The 14,422-nt window shown below is 40.0% G+C and overlaps 1 protein-coding gene across 17 annotated transcripts in view; it reads left to right on the plus strand.

Moving 5' to 3' along the window:
* MYOCD (myocardin) overlaps positions 1-14,422 on the plus strand; it is a 149,913-nt gene that overhangs the window by 70,695 nt on the left and 64,796 nt on the right. For 3 of the 17 annotated variants that reach the window (XM_038536907.1, XM_038536904.1, XM_038536915.1), the window contains exon 1: positions 1,308-2,064. The exons of 11 other annotated variants lie outside the window; for them this stretch is intronic. The gene's annotated coding sequence lies outside the window, so the exon portion shown is untranslated. Of the gene's footprint in view, positions 1-747; positions 1,018-1,307; positions 2,065-14,422 lie in introns of those variants that run through there. 3 more of the 17 variants (XM_038536906.1, XM_038536905.1, XM_038536913.1) reach the window with 3 other exon arrangements.

The raw sequence follows: 14,422 nt of genomic DNA on the forward strand, positions 1-14,422 counted from the left end.
TGGAGCTCCATGCAAAATAGCACGGCGCCCTTCACTCAAAAATGGTGAGAATGTCAGCTGGCAACAGCGTTGTGTTGAGCCAAGCACGGGGTCCTGCTGAACCTGGGACTCTGGCTGCACAGGTCATATGCTCCCAGAGCAAGCCCCAGTCAAGACACACCATGTTTATCCCATGTTCAAGTTTGTACATGTGTTCTTCCCTTGGTCAAGAATGCCCTGTGTCAACCATCATCCCCACAGGATTCTCCCTTGCAAATGGAAAGGTCCCCTTCTACCCTTGGTAGCCTCCTGTGAAGATTTATTCTCCAGTCACCTGTGGCTAACGCTTTATTTATCTAACTCAAGTAAGTGTGTGTGTCTTGTCTTCCCCCCGCTAGATTATTCCTATTATTACTTTGTATCCTACACCCCCCCCCCCCGCTTCTACAAATGCTTCAGCAAATAGCAAGGAACTGTTAAATACTTTTTGAGAGACCAAATTGGCAGCTAGATGCATGGATGCATGATCACCAGACTGGCCTGGTGATCCTGAAGATTTCTCTAGCTGTTCTTGTTCCCATTTCCGACCACAAGGGTCACGTGGGGACCCTGTGTTTCTGACTTCTTAGAACCCGTACTGCCTTGTGGTCTTTGTCAGCCCTTCCCTGCACTCTGAACACAATGCTAAGAACTATCACAAGGAATATTGTGATCTCATAGGGGAAACTCTAGGGATTAAGTAAAAATCCCAGAGGTTTGACCTTGGAGACATGCAAAGTCCCTGGTCAAAAATGAAGCCAAGGGTCATGAAATGTTAGCACCCCGAGGAGCCTCTGTGATCATCAGCTCATCTTTCTTGCTTTATGAAGGAAGAGAAACTACGGCTTGAGGGTGAAGTGTCTAGACCAAGGTCACATAGTTATATAGTGGGAAGAATAAGACCTGGTCTCCTGAACTCTTGTGTGACTTACAGGGGACATCACATTGATTTATTGCAGCAGACAGAGCTTTGGATGACCTTCTAATCACTACCCACAGGTATCTTGTATGCACAGCAGAAGTCAAATACAGAGGCAGGTTATTTTTGAAATATAATCCATTTTGCTTTTCTGTAAATTTCTGGACTTTGGCATCTGTCCTCCAATATACAAAATATTTAAAGGATTTGAATTTAGATGCAGAGCATATTATATATACAGGATGTGGAAAAGGTATAGAACGATGAGACAAGAAGCAATCGTAGAGTCTGATGGAATGAAGGCTCCTATGTTACCAAGGGGTGCTGGTTGCCAGGCAGGGTCAAAAAAGATTCTAATAGTCACCAGGAGTCCGTTGTAAGAAGGTGCTGCCAAGCCGCGAGGGCCCACCACCACCTGCTGGTGTAAAAGAAAGCTTTGCTCTGGTGCTGTTGCTAAGGGATCTGGGATTGATCCTCGTCTGGAATCGGGAGCCTTCCTGTGCTGCGAGCCTTCACCATCCTGCAGGGAAGGCTCAAAGGACCAAGATGTTTTGGGGGAACAGGGTTCCCTCCGTGCGTTGGCACCATAACCCACCCCTCACTTCTTCCTCCTAAATAGAATCACTCCCATCTATTCCTAAGCAGCATCTCTTAGGTGATTTGAGACTTTTTTAGATAGAAATCACAAAAAAATAACATTTAATTTAGAAAGGACTTAGGGATGAGCCAATCCAATGATTTTTCAAACTCTGCTCCATGGAGCCGTGACATTTTGTGAGGTTCTGCTTTTATCATTTGCCCCTGGGCTATTTTTTTCCTTCCATGTAAGATTCCGTTTTAAAAATGTTTCCAGTGTTTTGTTGTTGTTGTTGTTGTTTTTAAGTTTGAGAGGCCCTAGTCCATCCTTTTCTTCAGGGTAAGGAGGCTGGAATCCAAAGGGGTTCCTTTGTGTTATTACTTTGTAGTAGTGTTGGAAGTAGTCCTTAGGTTCACTCAGAATTTGGAACATTATTCTCACCTTCCTGCATAGTCAAGGCAGAGCCATTCCTAGAGGGACTAAAGATCGTGACACATTGGAAGAAACAGAGGATGATGATTCTGTGAATGATGAATATGTGGTTGGTACAGTAAGTACACATCTTTCATTTATCATGCGCCATTTTGGGGGTAATTTTAGAATTATTTCGCCCCTCCAAAGTACTTGACTTACTAACTATAGAGTAAACGTAAGTTATTTTATGACTTTGGTAAAATTTAAGTACAAATTAATTTATGATTCAGAAAAAGAATCTTGTTAGACTACACATTCTGTTCCTTTACAAAATACGACCGTGCTCAGAGGCTTGCAAAGGGGTTAGAGAGTAGAGTGCACAGAGACCACGGGCCAAGTGAGACCATGGGGAATTGGCTTTAAAAAATGAGGGTTTTGTAGGGAGAAATGAACAGTTAAGTGGAGGGCATGTAGGACAGAAACTCAATCAAATATGAATAATATGATGGTCTTAAGGAGGCAGCATATCTATGGCAAGTAATGGGTAAGGATGATGCTCTTAGCAATGATGGCTTCTTGACATGGACCAAATACAAGGTTAACACACAGGTCCCAGGAACTCCTTTGTGATTCTTTGGATGATACAATTTCTTAGGCCCACGGAGTTTTCTAGATGGAAGGTAATATAAACAAGACGTAACAATTGCCAAAGAGTTGAGAAACACCAAGATATACCTAGTGAAGCACTGGAAAGTCTCCTCTACCCAATGGAGTTGAAAGAACAGCCGTTTTGCACATTGCATGAAAGCAAGAGAGATTTCTGGGTTTCAGTGGACCTGCCAGCTTTGCCAGGGCAGGCCAAACTGAAGCATGGATGGGTGGTAACTCTGTTTATTAGAGGAAGATGCATAGCTCCATCACTCCGGCCCCTAGTTTCCTGCTTCCAAATTATCTAAACAGTTGAGCAAATAGAATCATTTTGAAATTCTTACAGCATATCTTTCATGTGAAAATTGGTTTTGTTTCTTTGCTTTTTATCCTTTACTTTCCTCTTTCTCCCTTCCTTAGAATCACCTCTGTGTTGAGCCTAGCTAGGGAGACATCCCATGAAAAGGCCAAAAGCATAGCTTTATATACCCAGGGTCCTGCCAGCATAGTTGGCCTCTTACTTCGCACTTGGGGCAGAACCTGGTGTGATGATTTAACACCTCTCTCATTTTCTATTAAATACACATGAATTAATAGTCTTCACTGGAATAGATATTTATACACAAATACTCTCAAAGTAAAAAAAAAAAAATTAAACCTGTTTTCTACCATCATTTCTTTTTTACTACCTCTTTCTATACCATTCTTCCATTCTTGTTTTCTCTCCTTTTGTCTGCTTCTCTTTGTCCCGAAAAACCTCAGGGCATTCAGAATTGATTCCTATGCCAATTTCATTGGATTAAACTCCTACCTGTTGCATGTTAAACACTTACATGAATACCTAGCAATAAATAAATAAATAAATAAATAAATAAATAAATAAATAAATACCTAGCTCTACTATCTTATTGTGTTAAGTTGCCTCTGCTGCTGATGTGGGTAGAAACTACTTTCCACTTCTTGGTCCCTTAAAAGTTTGCATTCTGAAGTCTTGTTTTGAAAGATCTAAATTAGGATTGTGTAACTGGGGGATTCAAATTACCCCAAATTAGACTCCTATACCCTATGAAGTGGATATTTAATAAGTCAGATAAACCCAGCCTGCCACCAAACAAAACAAAGTATTGAGGTCAGAAAACAACGAGTAGAAACAGATTCAAGGTTATGCAAGTCTATAGTATGACAATCACAGTATCTAAAATCTCTTTGATTAAGAAATTATGTTAGAAAAACTAGTTAACAGTTTGAAAAAAATAACTAGAGACTTTTCTAATACCGTATACTAAAATGTGATGCATTGCAAAGTCAAATGCAAAACTAAAACCATAAAAATGTTAAGAACATTTAAGCAAATATATAATCTGGATATGGAGATCTTTCTAAGTGTATACCAAAGATAGAATTCTTAAGAGTTTTTTAGAAAGATTGCATATAGAAATGTTAAATGCCAAAATCATCACAAACAAGATTGAATGGCAAACGAAAGCCAGGGGAGGTTTACAACATAGACGACTATATTTAATGTGCTTTAGGGGGTATAAATAGCTCTCCCAAATCTATAAGAGAAAAAAAGAAAAAGAAAACATGTGCAAAGAATGTTACCAGGCAATTCACATAAGAAAAGATATGAATAGTCAACAAATCTATGAATGCATGTTCGACTAATTAAGAAATGTAATGGGATACCATTATTACTTATCAAATTAGCAAAGCTTCTTTCCTCCTAAATAATAGCATCCATTGTTAATAAATGGTGTTGACCAAGGAGAAGAGGCCATAAAGCAACCGGAAGTGCTTATTTGGGATCTTAGGGATTGCAAGGAACCAAACTCAAAAGTGTACTCCGAATTGTAAGCAGAGAGTAAGCTTATAAAGGCAGAAACCACGAGGTTACATAACTTGTTTTGAAGGAATTATGATTGGTGCTGACAGAGTTAAACTATCTCCTGCATGATTGGCTATTCAGCGACCAGATGCTACATTATCTCTGTTCCAGTCTAAAGTAGAAGGATGTGTTCCGGGACATGGTGGAGGTGCGAGTGACAAGTCGCAATTGACAGGAGTCAAAAGTCCAGGGTGTTCCAAAAATTGAGACAGAAGATGCACACAAGCCACCTTCTTCAATGTCTTCCTCATCCTGTTCTAAAAGACTCTCTTAGCAGTGCTTGCTGCACTTTGGAGTTTTCTTTCACAAGGGGTAGTGAGATGGGGGCCCTCCAATAGTCCTAGTAAGAATCCAAAGTAGTATATCATTTCTGAAGAAAAGAACAACAAATGGACAATAAAAAGGGAGTAAACAGATATTGAAACATGGCGATATACTATATAGCCATTAAAAAATGAGAGTCTATACATACACACCCACATGAAAAGTAACCCTACTATTTCCAGTGAAAAAGCAAGGTACAAAGGCCCATAAAAACATAGTTTTGCACTTTGTATTTGCATAGTTCTATTTCTCAAACCTACTTTTTCCTCAGAATTTCCAGGCAGGTTTGTTAAAATATATTTCCAATAGATCCCAGAACCGGCTGAACTTTAGGAAAGGGACCAAAGAAGTGGTTGTTGTTGTTTTTTTCAGTCCCTAGATGACTCTTAAGATCAGGTAAATTGGGGAAATTGGAATCTAATCTGATCTTTTCTTTTGATTTATATTGACCTTGAGATCCAGAAAGCTTCTGAGACCTGTTTGAAGTAATGACTGTGTAGTAGCAGAATGTGGTCTAGAATCACATGTGTTGGATTTCAGATGAATGATCCCTTTCTAGAACACCAAGCTTATTTAGACTCATGTTCTTAAATTAAACTCCCAGCAACCTATTACTTCAGTCAGACAGGTAAGAAAACATCTCCTCAACTCACTCCATTGTTTCTCATTCAGTAACGATATTTCTTTGTTGATGGCAAGTGGAAAGTTTTCTATTTCCACCGTTCCCTAGCAATATGACATTTTCAAACAGTAGCACAAAACTCTTTAAATAGAAAAGATCCATTTCCACTCTATCGTGACTCAGTAACAGCCACAGGATTCTTCTCAAACTTTCCTAAAAATGTCATCTTTGGGCTGGACTCAAGAGGAACATTTCAGCCAAGGAGACACATTTTCCACTCTGTCAGGAATGAACGAGCATGGGGTTGGAACATGAAGTGTTTTGCAATCCTCAGAAAAGCAATACTTCTCACCAAAACCATGGCAACAACTCTGTGTGATGCCGTCAGAGCACAGGCTCATTCAGGAGCCTCATCCTAATCAGAGACTTAACTGGGCCCATCACCTGTGTTGGTTAGAAGAGCCACCCCACTGCCTATTGGCTCCAGAAAGATAATGGTACCCTACATGACTGTTGCTATGGAGACACTGTAGGCAGTGCTGTTGAGCCGAGGGTCCTTATGTTGAGTTACATAGGTGGCAGGTAGTGTGAGATGTATTCCTCATGTTATGAGTGGTTCCTGCTCCTTCATTTGAAATTCATTAAAACATAAGGTAGAACATGGATCCAGTTGGAATTTGTACCCATGAGTCTGAAACCATCAGTTTGAAATGTGCTTCCCTCATTTCATAACTTCATGGCTTTGGAGGAGTTATTTGTGCCCTCTGAGTCTTACGAGCTACAACATGGGATGATAATTTCTAGTCCCACAGGCTTAGAAGGTGGTTCTGATGAGATGATGTCTATAAAAGCTTCTGTGATGAGTTAATAACTCAGTTTCTTCTGTCCTACTCCTGCCACCCCCACCTCACTCAACAAATGGTGGAATCCTTGTCTCTTCGGTAGATTCTGTAGAAGATTCCTTCAGATTCCTCCTTCCCGATTTGCACTGCCTCTCACTGCAGGGCCTGGAGCCTTGGCCTGGCCAGTGTTTAAGGCAGCATGACTTTTTAAAGTTCTACATTATTATTCCCACTGCAAATGATTCCCTTTTCTCATCCAGAGTCTGTAACGAGAACCAAACAGGTGGGCTTCCTCCTGAAGCTGCCCTTATCAATTTAACACAGAAAGACATTTGACAGCCTTGTCTAGTTTAGGAAGTAGTTAACTCATTACCTCCATCCCGACAAGGCTGTGCAATTGGTTATTATGATATTTATTTATTTATTTATTTATTTATTTATTTATTTATTTATGATAGTCACAGAGAGAGAGAGAGAGAGAGAGGCAGAGACATAGGCAGAGGGAGAAGCAGGCTCCATGCACCGGGAGCCCGATGTGGGATTCGATCCCGGGTCTCCAGGATTGTGCCCTGGGCCAAAGGCAGGCGCCAAACCGCTGCGCCACCCAGGGATCCCCGGTTATTATGATTTATTAGTCATAGGACTATTGCTGTGTATACAGGTGAGAAGGCTAGGACTCATGGACACAGTGTCTTATCTAAGGTCACACAGCATGGTGGAGTCAAAGTTGAGTCTTCTATTTTCCATTCCCAACCCCCTCACTCCATCATGCTGCCTCCCTCTGCATCCAGAAGGGCCTGCCCTCCTGCGCTAGGCATGTGGCAGAGGTGGCTGCCTGGGTGATAAGAAAAATGTCATAATGTCCATCCATTCTGGTATCTCCTGCCTCTTCAACCTGAAACTCTCAAGAGACCCTCGCAGTTGTATCTAGTCCTTTGTCTCTTGGGTGGCACTGCTTCCTCTCCTGGGCCCAGGCAAGTGACGTGGTCTGGTTGCAGCTTCATGGTGTGTAAAGATATTCTAGCTCCCATTCTTGAATCGAGTATCCAGTCCCAGCTGCATAAAGGCAACTATTCCCAGTCCTGACCTATACTTCATCCAGAAGTTTCTATGTATTCCTTAATCGTCATTAAACAGGGGGCTGTTTCTCTGACTGGATGGTGTTCACACTTTATAAAATAATAAAGGAACATATTCTTTTTGGAGGGAGGTAGTCTTTGGTGGGAGGATGTGGTGGGTGGGGGGAGTGGAACTTGCTGCCCTGGTCCTGAAGTTTATTTAGGGGGAAAAGACAGGTTAGGATGGTCACAAAATACTTGTTTCAAAAGGACAATAGAAGATTCTTTGTATTAGATGAAAGTCTATGGAAAGTCTACAATAACTTAAATAGTGTGGTACTGTGGACAAGAATAGCCAGACAGATGAGGAAATCAGACTTGAGAGCTCAGGACCTCTGAGGAAAGAAGCAATTTGAGTGCAAACAAATGACTCCCAATTCTGACAAGGGCCAAAAGAATGCAAAAAATAAAATAAAATAAATGCTTTGGTTGTGAAAGCTACGGAAGATTGACACCCAAATGCCAGAACCGTAAGAGAACATACTGAGGTGACAGAGACTAAGAACATCCCTTCCTTCACCCGTCAAAGATGACCATGTGGCCTCAAAGGAGGTGAAGAGAGAGCACTTTATGAATACCTGTAACTTGTAGGTGGTTCAAAGTAGGCGTTGGGGGTGGGGGGAGGCTTGGGCCAAAAAGCAACCCTCTGCTTAGAGTATTTTTAGCTACGGTGGATCAATGGATGTTTGCCAAGAGCTCTGGGGACACGAAAGGCCCCAGCCAGCTGAAAGCAGGGGGAGGAAGGGAGGGACTGCCCAGGGAAGCACGCAGAGGCAGTTCAGGAAAGAGGCCAGTGCTGGCCAAGGGCAGCTGTGCCCACAGGGAAAGCCTGCTTCACCAAATCGCAAGGTTTCTGCCCAACCCATCAGGACTCCCCCACATGCAGCAGGAAAACAGCCACAAAAATAGAGGTGGTCACTCAGCTCCCACCTCCAGCATCAGAAATCTGCCAGACCCGGACAAAAAGCCACCCAGGGATGAGTTGCAGTCCCAGGATCCTCCTGGCCTTGGCCCTCTGGCTTTCAATTTGACACATTCTGTACCCAAACAGTTGCACCTCTAGGAGTATATCCTAAAACCATATTGAGGGTGTGGCCCTAAATCAACCACAAAGAGTGCCCACTGTAGTAAAAATACTAGAAACAAAGTAAAGAATTAACAGTAGGCATTCGGTTCAATGACCTACAGAATAACCAAAAAATTAAATATGCAGCTGCCAAAATGTCTTTTGAAGGGTATGAAATGATCTGGAAATATATCTGTGATGTGTTACTAATAAAAATCAGCTAAGGAAGGAAAAATTTATAATGTGACCCCACATAAATATCTAGGAAAAAGGGACTTCAAGGACAGGAATCAGACATGAATAATAGTTAGCTCTAGTTCAGGAATAAGATTTTTTTTTTTCTGGAAGCTTCTCTCTATTTAGCAATGTGTCTACATTGAGTACATACCAATTATGCTTTCCAGTCTTTTAGCCCTTTGTCTTATGTTCTAAGAGAACCATTCAGTTCATCTCCTTGCTTAGCAATTCATGTTTAAATACATTCGTTCCAATATTCGTTCCAATACTCAGCCACTCATTGAGTTTATCTTAATCGTTACTCAATGTTTGCTTTATTTCCATAATTTAATTTTTACTTATAAAACGCTCATAAAATTTACCATCTCAAACATTTTTAAGTGTGCAGTTCAGTGGCGTTAGGCACATTAACATCATCACACAACCATCACCACCATCTGTCTCCAGAACTCTTTTTACCTTGCAACACTAAAACTCCATACCTATTAAACAGTAATTTCCAATGTCTTCCTCCCCCAACCCATCACCTGGAAATCACCATTCTGTTTTCTGCCTTTGTGGATTTGACAACCCTGAGGAACCTCATACCTCATATTTGTCCTTGGGTGACTGGCTTATTTCATTCTGAGTAATGTCCCAAAGTTTCATCCATGCTGTAGCATGTGCCAGAAGTTCCTCCCTGTTGAAGGCTAAGACTCTAGTGTATACAACATGTTGCTTGTCCATTCATTTGTTGATGGACCCTTGGGTTACTTCCATCTTTTGGTTATAATGAATCATGCTGTTATGAACATGAGGGTACAAGTATCTCTTCAGGTTTCTGCTTTTACTTCTTTTGGATATGTACTCAGAAGCAGGATTGCTGGATCATATGGTCATTCTAGCTTTGAGTTTTTGAGGAGCCGCCATATTGTTTTCCATATGGTTGCATCATTTTACATTCCTACCAGCAGCAGACAAGGGTTCCAGGTTCTCTACAGCCTTGTCAACTATTGTTCTTTTCTTTTCTTTTCTTTTCTTTTTTCTTTTCTTTTCTTCTTTCTTTCTTCCTTTCTTTCTTCTTATTGTAGCTATCCTAATGGGTGTGAGGAGATGATTATTCTATTTTTCTGCCTCTTCCCCAGTTTATTATTAACTAATGAACATTCTCTTGTCTATCTCTGAGAAAAGTATGTTTTCATTTGTTCACACTGTCACCTTGAGTATATGTTCTTTTTTTGTATGTTTAGGGTCTTCCCTTTGTGGTACCAACATTCCTTCCAGGGTAAGTGATTCTAATTGCACCCTCATACTGTGTCTTTTTGGAAACCTGTTAGACTACCTGATGCACAGGTGAGCACAGCCTGGGGGAAAAAGATACATTGCTGACACGTGTGCTTTGATTTGATTTCAGGGACTAGGAGAGAGGCACAGGATGCTCAGTAGCTAGTTTCAGGCAACAAAGGGTTATTGAACCTCTTGGGTATTGCCAACAATCTGGAGTCCACTCCTGTGCCTCCCAGATACCATATTTGCTGCTCATTCCTAGACACTGACAGCCCCTTCCCATTACCAATGCCTGGTCCAATGTGGAGAGGGATTCAGGACATGGTGGAGACTGATCTTTTCCTTGGGGACCCTATCTAACAGCCCTGTTAGAGGGAGCTTTACACTCACTTGTGCTTCTGGGCAAGGTGGACACTTGGCAAGGCTTTCTATTACTCACTTGCCTATGTCTTATGATGTACTTTTCCAATCCAATGCCATATTCTGTTTATCTCCCAAAGATCACTCGCAGTTTCGATCCACTGAAGAATCCCCTTTGTCTTTTCAGGGCAAGTATAGATTTTTACAGCTCTCATTTCTGTTATTTATAGGACTCAGGAACCATTTCCTACTTTTGCTGCTCAAAAAGAGGGAAGGACCAAAAGTATAAGTTAGTATAAATTAGCTCGCAGTTCACATCAGCACGTTAGTAAATGACAGAGGTGACATTACCAATCAGTAGACAAAGGGAAATTTTTAAATAAATGGCAGGTATATATAGTTCACAAAGTCTTTGGAATAAATTAAAATTATGGCCTAGCCTCAAACCATACACCAGATTCCACTGGTGGGTATATCATAATCCAAGGCAAGGTGTGTAAACATTTGGTAGATGTTGGACTCAGGTAGAAACAAACTAAACTGGAGGAGAGAGTTTGTGTGGGAATTGTGCTTGTGGAGAAGACCTCAAACCCCAGAATCAGGAGCCACTCGAGGATACTACACAAAGGAATCATCCGAAAATAGAGTTTCAGGGAAATTAGTTTGGTTACACGTGTAAGGTGCACTATAAGGAGAGGGCCTCCTGGAATAGATGTGAGATGATCTAGTCTAGGTCAGAATTGAGGGCACTTAACTTCTGGAGGTCCCAGAGACTTCTTAAAATCTGACAGAAGTCACAGGCCAATCCACAAAAATATGCATGTGCATGTACATTGTATACAGGTTCAGGGAATGAAAAAAAGCTCCTGAAGACCAGCTTCTTCTTTCTTTGGGGAAAGAAATTATTCCAGAAAAGGCAAAATAAAATAGGAAAAAAACCAAAAAGGAATAAAAAAACTATGTGTTCAGGAAAAATTGTGTTGATCTCACCAGCCGGGAAGTAAACACTGAGAATGGTAACTGCCCATCCTATTCAGCAGTTAGGCTGGTAACAAGCATGTCTCTCACAGAGCCAACGATCAGATACTTACTGAAAGGTTGAAGGAATATAACGAATCATGCTTTTGATCTTTTGAACATGAAAATCTGCAAATGCTTAGCTAAAAAGTGATGAGTATGGAATGACTGATGTCAAATAGTGCAATAATTTCTCCACATTACACACCCAACACTAATTATGCCCTTTACCAGCTCCTTTTAATGTTATACTTTCTTGATTTGTCAGATAATTTTTATTCCTATTTTCATTTTATCTTTCCTCTGATCGCATACCTGTCTTTTTTAGGAATTCTGATTAAAAGTTTTCGTGGCCACTTATTTGGAGACAATATCCCAAATCAGCTCTGACCCCTAAGCCTTTCTCCAGCCCTATTTCTCAAATTGCATATCAGAAATATTATAATTTACTGGGACTCCTAAAATTCAGATTGTTTAAAATTAAACTAATCCTTTTTTCCTGAGACTTCTTTGTCAACCTCATTATAACTTGACTCTAGTGCATGCTCTCAAAACCCTGGATTTCAAATTTCTGGATTAGTGGGATTTAAATTTTGGAGGCTTTGGACCTCTTTGGGAATCTGGCAAGTGCTATGGACCTTCTTTCTCTCCAATAATACCCTTTGGCTTGAAATCTCTTTTATCTTATATTGGATAACTAGTCTAGCTTACTTATACTTCTTGTTTATAGGTATATTTCCCCCCATCTATTTACTTGCAACCAATCTGAATTGTTATATACAAAGTGTGTTTCTTGTAGACAGCACACTATTGCATATTGAATTTTTATTCATTCTGCTCACCTTTGCCTTTCAATTTGAGGGTTTAGACCATTGAAATTTAGTGTAATTATTAATGTTTTTGGATCTCTGCCATTTTCATATTTATTTTCTGTTCATCCACTGTTTTTTGTTTCTATATTCCCTACTTTTTGCATTCTTTTGGATTGTTTGAATATTTTTTTAGCATTTCATTTAATTTATTGGGTTTTTCTTAAGCTATTCTTTGTATTTTTTTTTTTAAGTAGTCTCCATGTCCAACACAGGGCTTGAACTCATGACCCTGAGATCAAGAGTCAGGTGCTTAACTGACTGAGCCACCCAGGCTCACCTCCTCTTTGTATTTGCATTAGTTGTTCTTCCTTAATCTTTTGCAGGCTACCTATGGTTAATATTATACCATAATATGTAAAATGTAGAAATCTTGCAGTCAAAAAGGACCTTCTATGTTATTGTTGTAATCTGTAGTATGTCTACATGCCTTAGGAACATCACGAGACAATATTATAACTTTTCTTTAAACAGTTACATACATTCTGTTAAAACTTAAGAAGAAAAAGAAAAAATTTAATATTTACCAAAAGAGTTATTATTTCTGATACTCTTTAGTTATTCCTCAATATCCAGATTTCTTTCTGCTTTAATTTCAATTCAGCCTGAAGATTTCCTTAAGCATTTCTTGTAGTAAAATTTGCTGGCAACAAATTATCTTACTTTCCCTTTTCGCATCTTTATCTTCGTTTCTAGAGGACATTTCCTATTCGGTGTTGACATTTGTTTCGTGTTTTGTGTTTTGCATTTTGTTTTTGTTTTACCATCTGGCTTCCATGCTTTCTGGATAAGAATCAGTGTTTCCCTTTATATAATGTGTTGTTTTTCCCTGGATACTTTTAGGATTTACTCTTTGTCTTTGGTGCAGCCATTCGATTATGATGTACCTAAGTGTGGTTGTCTGTGAATATGTCTGGTTTGGGTTTTATCGACCTTTTGGAATCTGTGAATTCATGTCTTTGATGGAATTTGGGGAGTTTGGGGCTATTATTTTTCTCCCTGCCCTCTTTCTGGGACTCTAATTAGCTGATTTTAGAGTTTTTGATATTGTGGTACAGGTCCATGAGGCTATTCGTGTGTCCATTTTTTCCCATTAATTTCCTCTCTATTTTGATCTATCTTCAAGTTTACTGATTCATTCCCTCTGATATTTATTCTATTTTTTAAAAGCAAGCTCCGTGCCCAGTGTGGAGCCCAACATGGTGCTCAGACTCACAACTGTGAGATCAAGACCTGAACTAACATCAAGAGTCAGACCCTCAATGAACTGAGCTACCCAAGTGCCCTTGATGTTTATTCTTTTATTCAGCTCATTCATGGATTATTACAGATACTCTAACATTAAGTTTTGATTTTTTATGGTTTCTTCTTATGTGTCTATTTTGCTGCTGAGATTTCCTATCACTTATTTCAAGCCTGTTTTCTTTTACTTCATTGAACATAGTTGAAAATAACTACTTTAGGGGCACCTGGATAGCTGAGACTCTTGATTTCAGCTCAAGTCATGATTTCCGGGTTGTGAGATCAAGCCCCAAGTCAGGCTCCGTGCCTAGCATAGTAGGATTCTCCCTCTCCCTCTGCCCATCCCTTCTCTCTCTCTCTCTCTCAATCTTGAAGAAGAAGAAAAAGATGAAGAAGAAGAAGAAGAAGAAGAAGAAGAAGAAGAAGAAGAAGAAGAAGAAGAAGAAGAAGAAGAAGAAGAAGAAGAAAGAAGAAAGAAGAAGAAGAAGAAGAAGAAGAAGAAGAAGAAGAAGAAGAAGAAGAAGAAGAAGAAGAAGAAGAAGAAGAAGAAGAAGAAGAAGAAGAAGAAGAAGGAGAAGGAGGAGGAGGAGGAGGAGGAGGAGGAGGAGGACTACTTTAAGGCTTTAGTGTGATAATTCCAACATCTAGATCATCTCAAGGCTAGCATCAGTTAATTGTCTTTTCTGTTTAAAATGGATCATATTTTCCTGGTTCTTCCTGGTTCTTTGTGTGTAGAGTAATTTTGGATTGTGTCCTGGACATTCTGCCTTGTGTTACATAAATTTTTAGTTCTTTTGTAATCCTCTGGAGAATGCTGGTTTTGTTTTGCTTTGTTTTGTTTCATTTTGTTTCAGCACACAATTAACCCAGGTAGATTCAAACAGTAGGTCCTTTTTTGCCTATGTGCACAGAGGTTCACATTTCAGTTTAATTTTAAACCTTTGCCCTGCTGCTTTGAGTCTGCCCCATGGAAACATCATTAAGGGATCAACCTGAAA

Source organism: Canis lupus, chromosome 5 (genome assembly GCF_011100685.1).
Source record: "Canis lupus familiaris isolate Mischka breed German Shepherd chromosome 5, alternate assembly UU_Cfam_GSD_1.0, whole genome shotgun sequence".
NCBI lineage: Eukaryota > Metazoa > Chordata > Mammalia > Carnivora > Canidae > Canis > Canis lupus.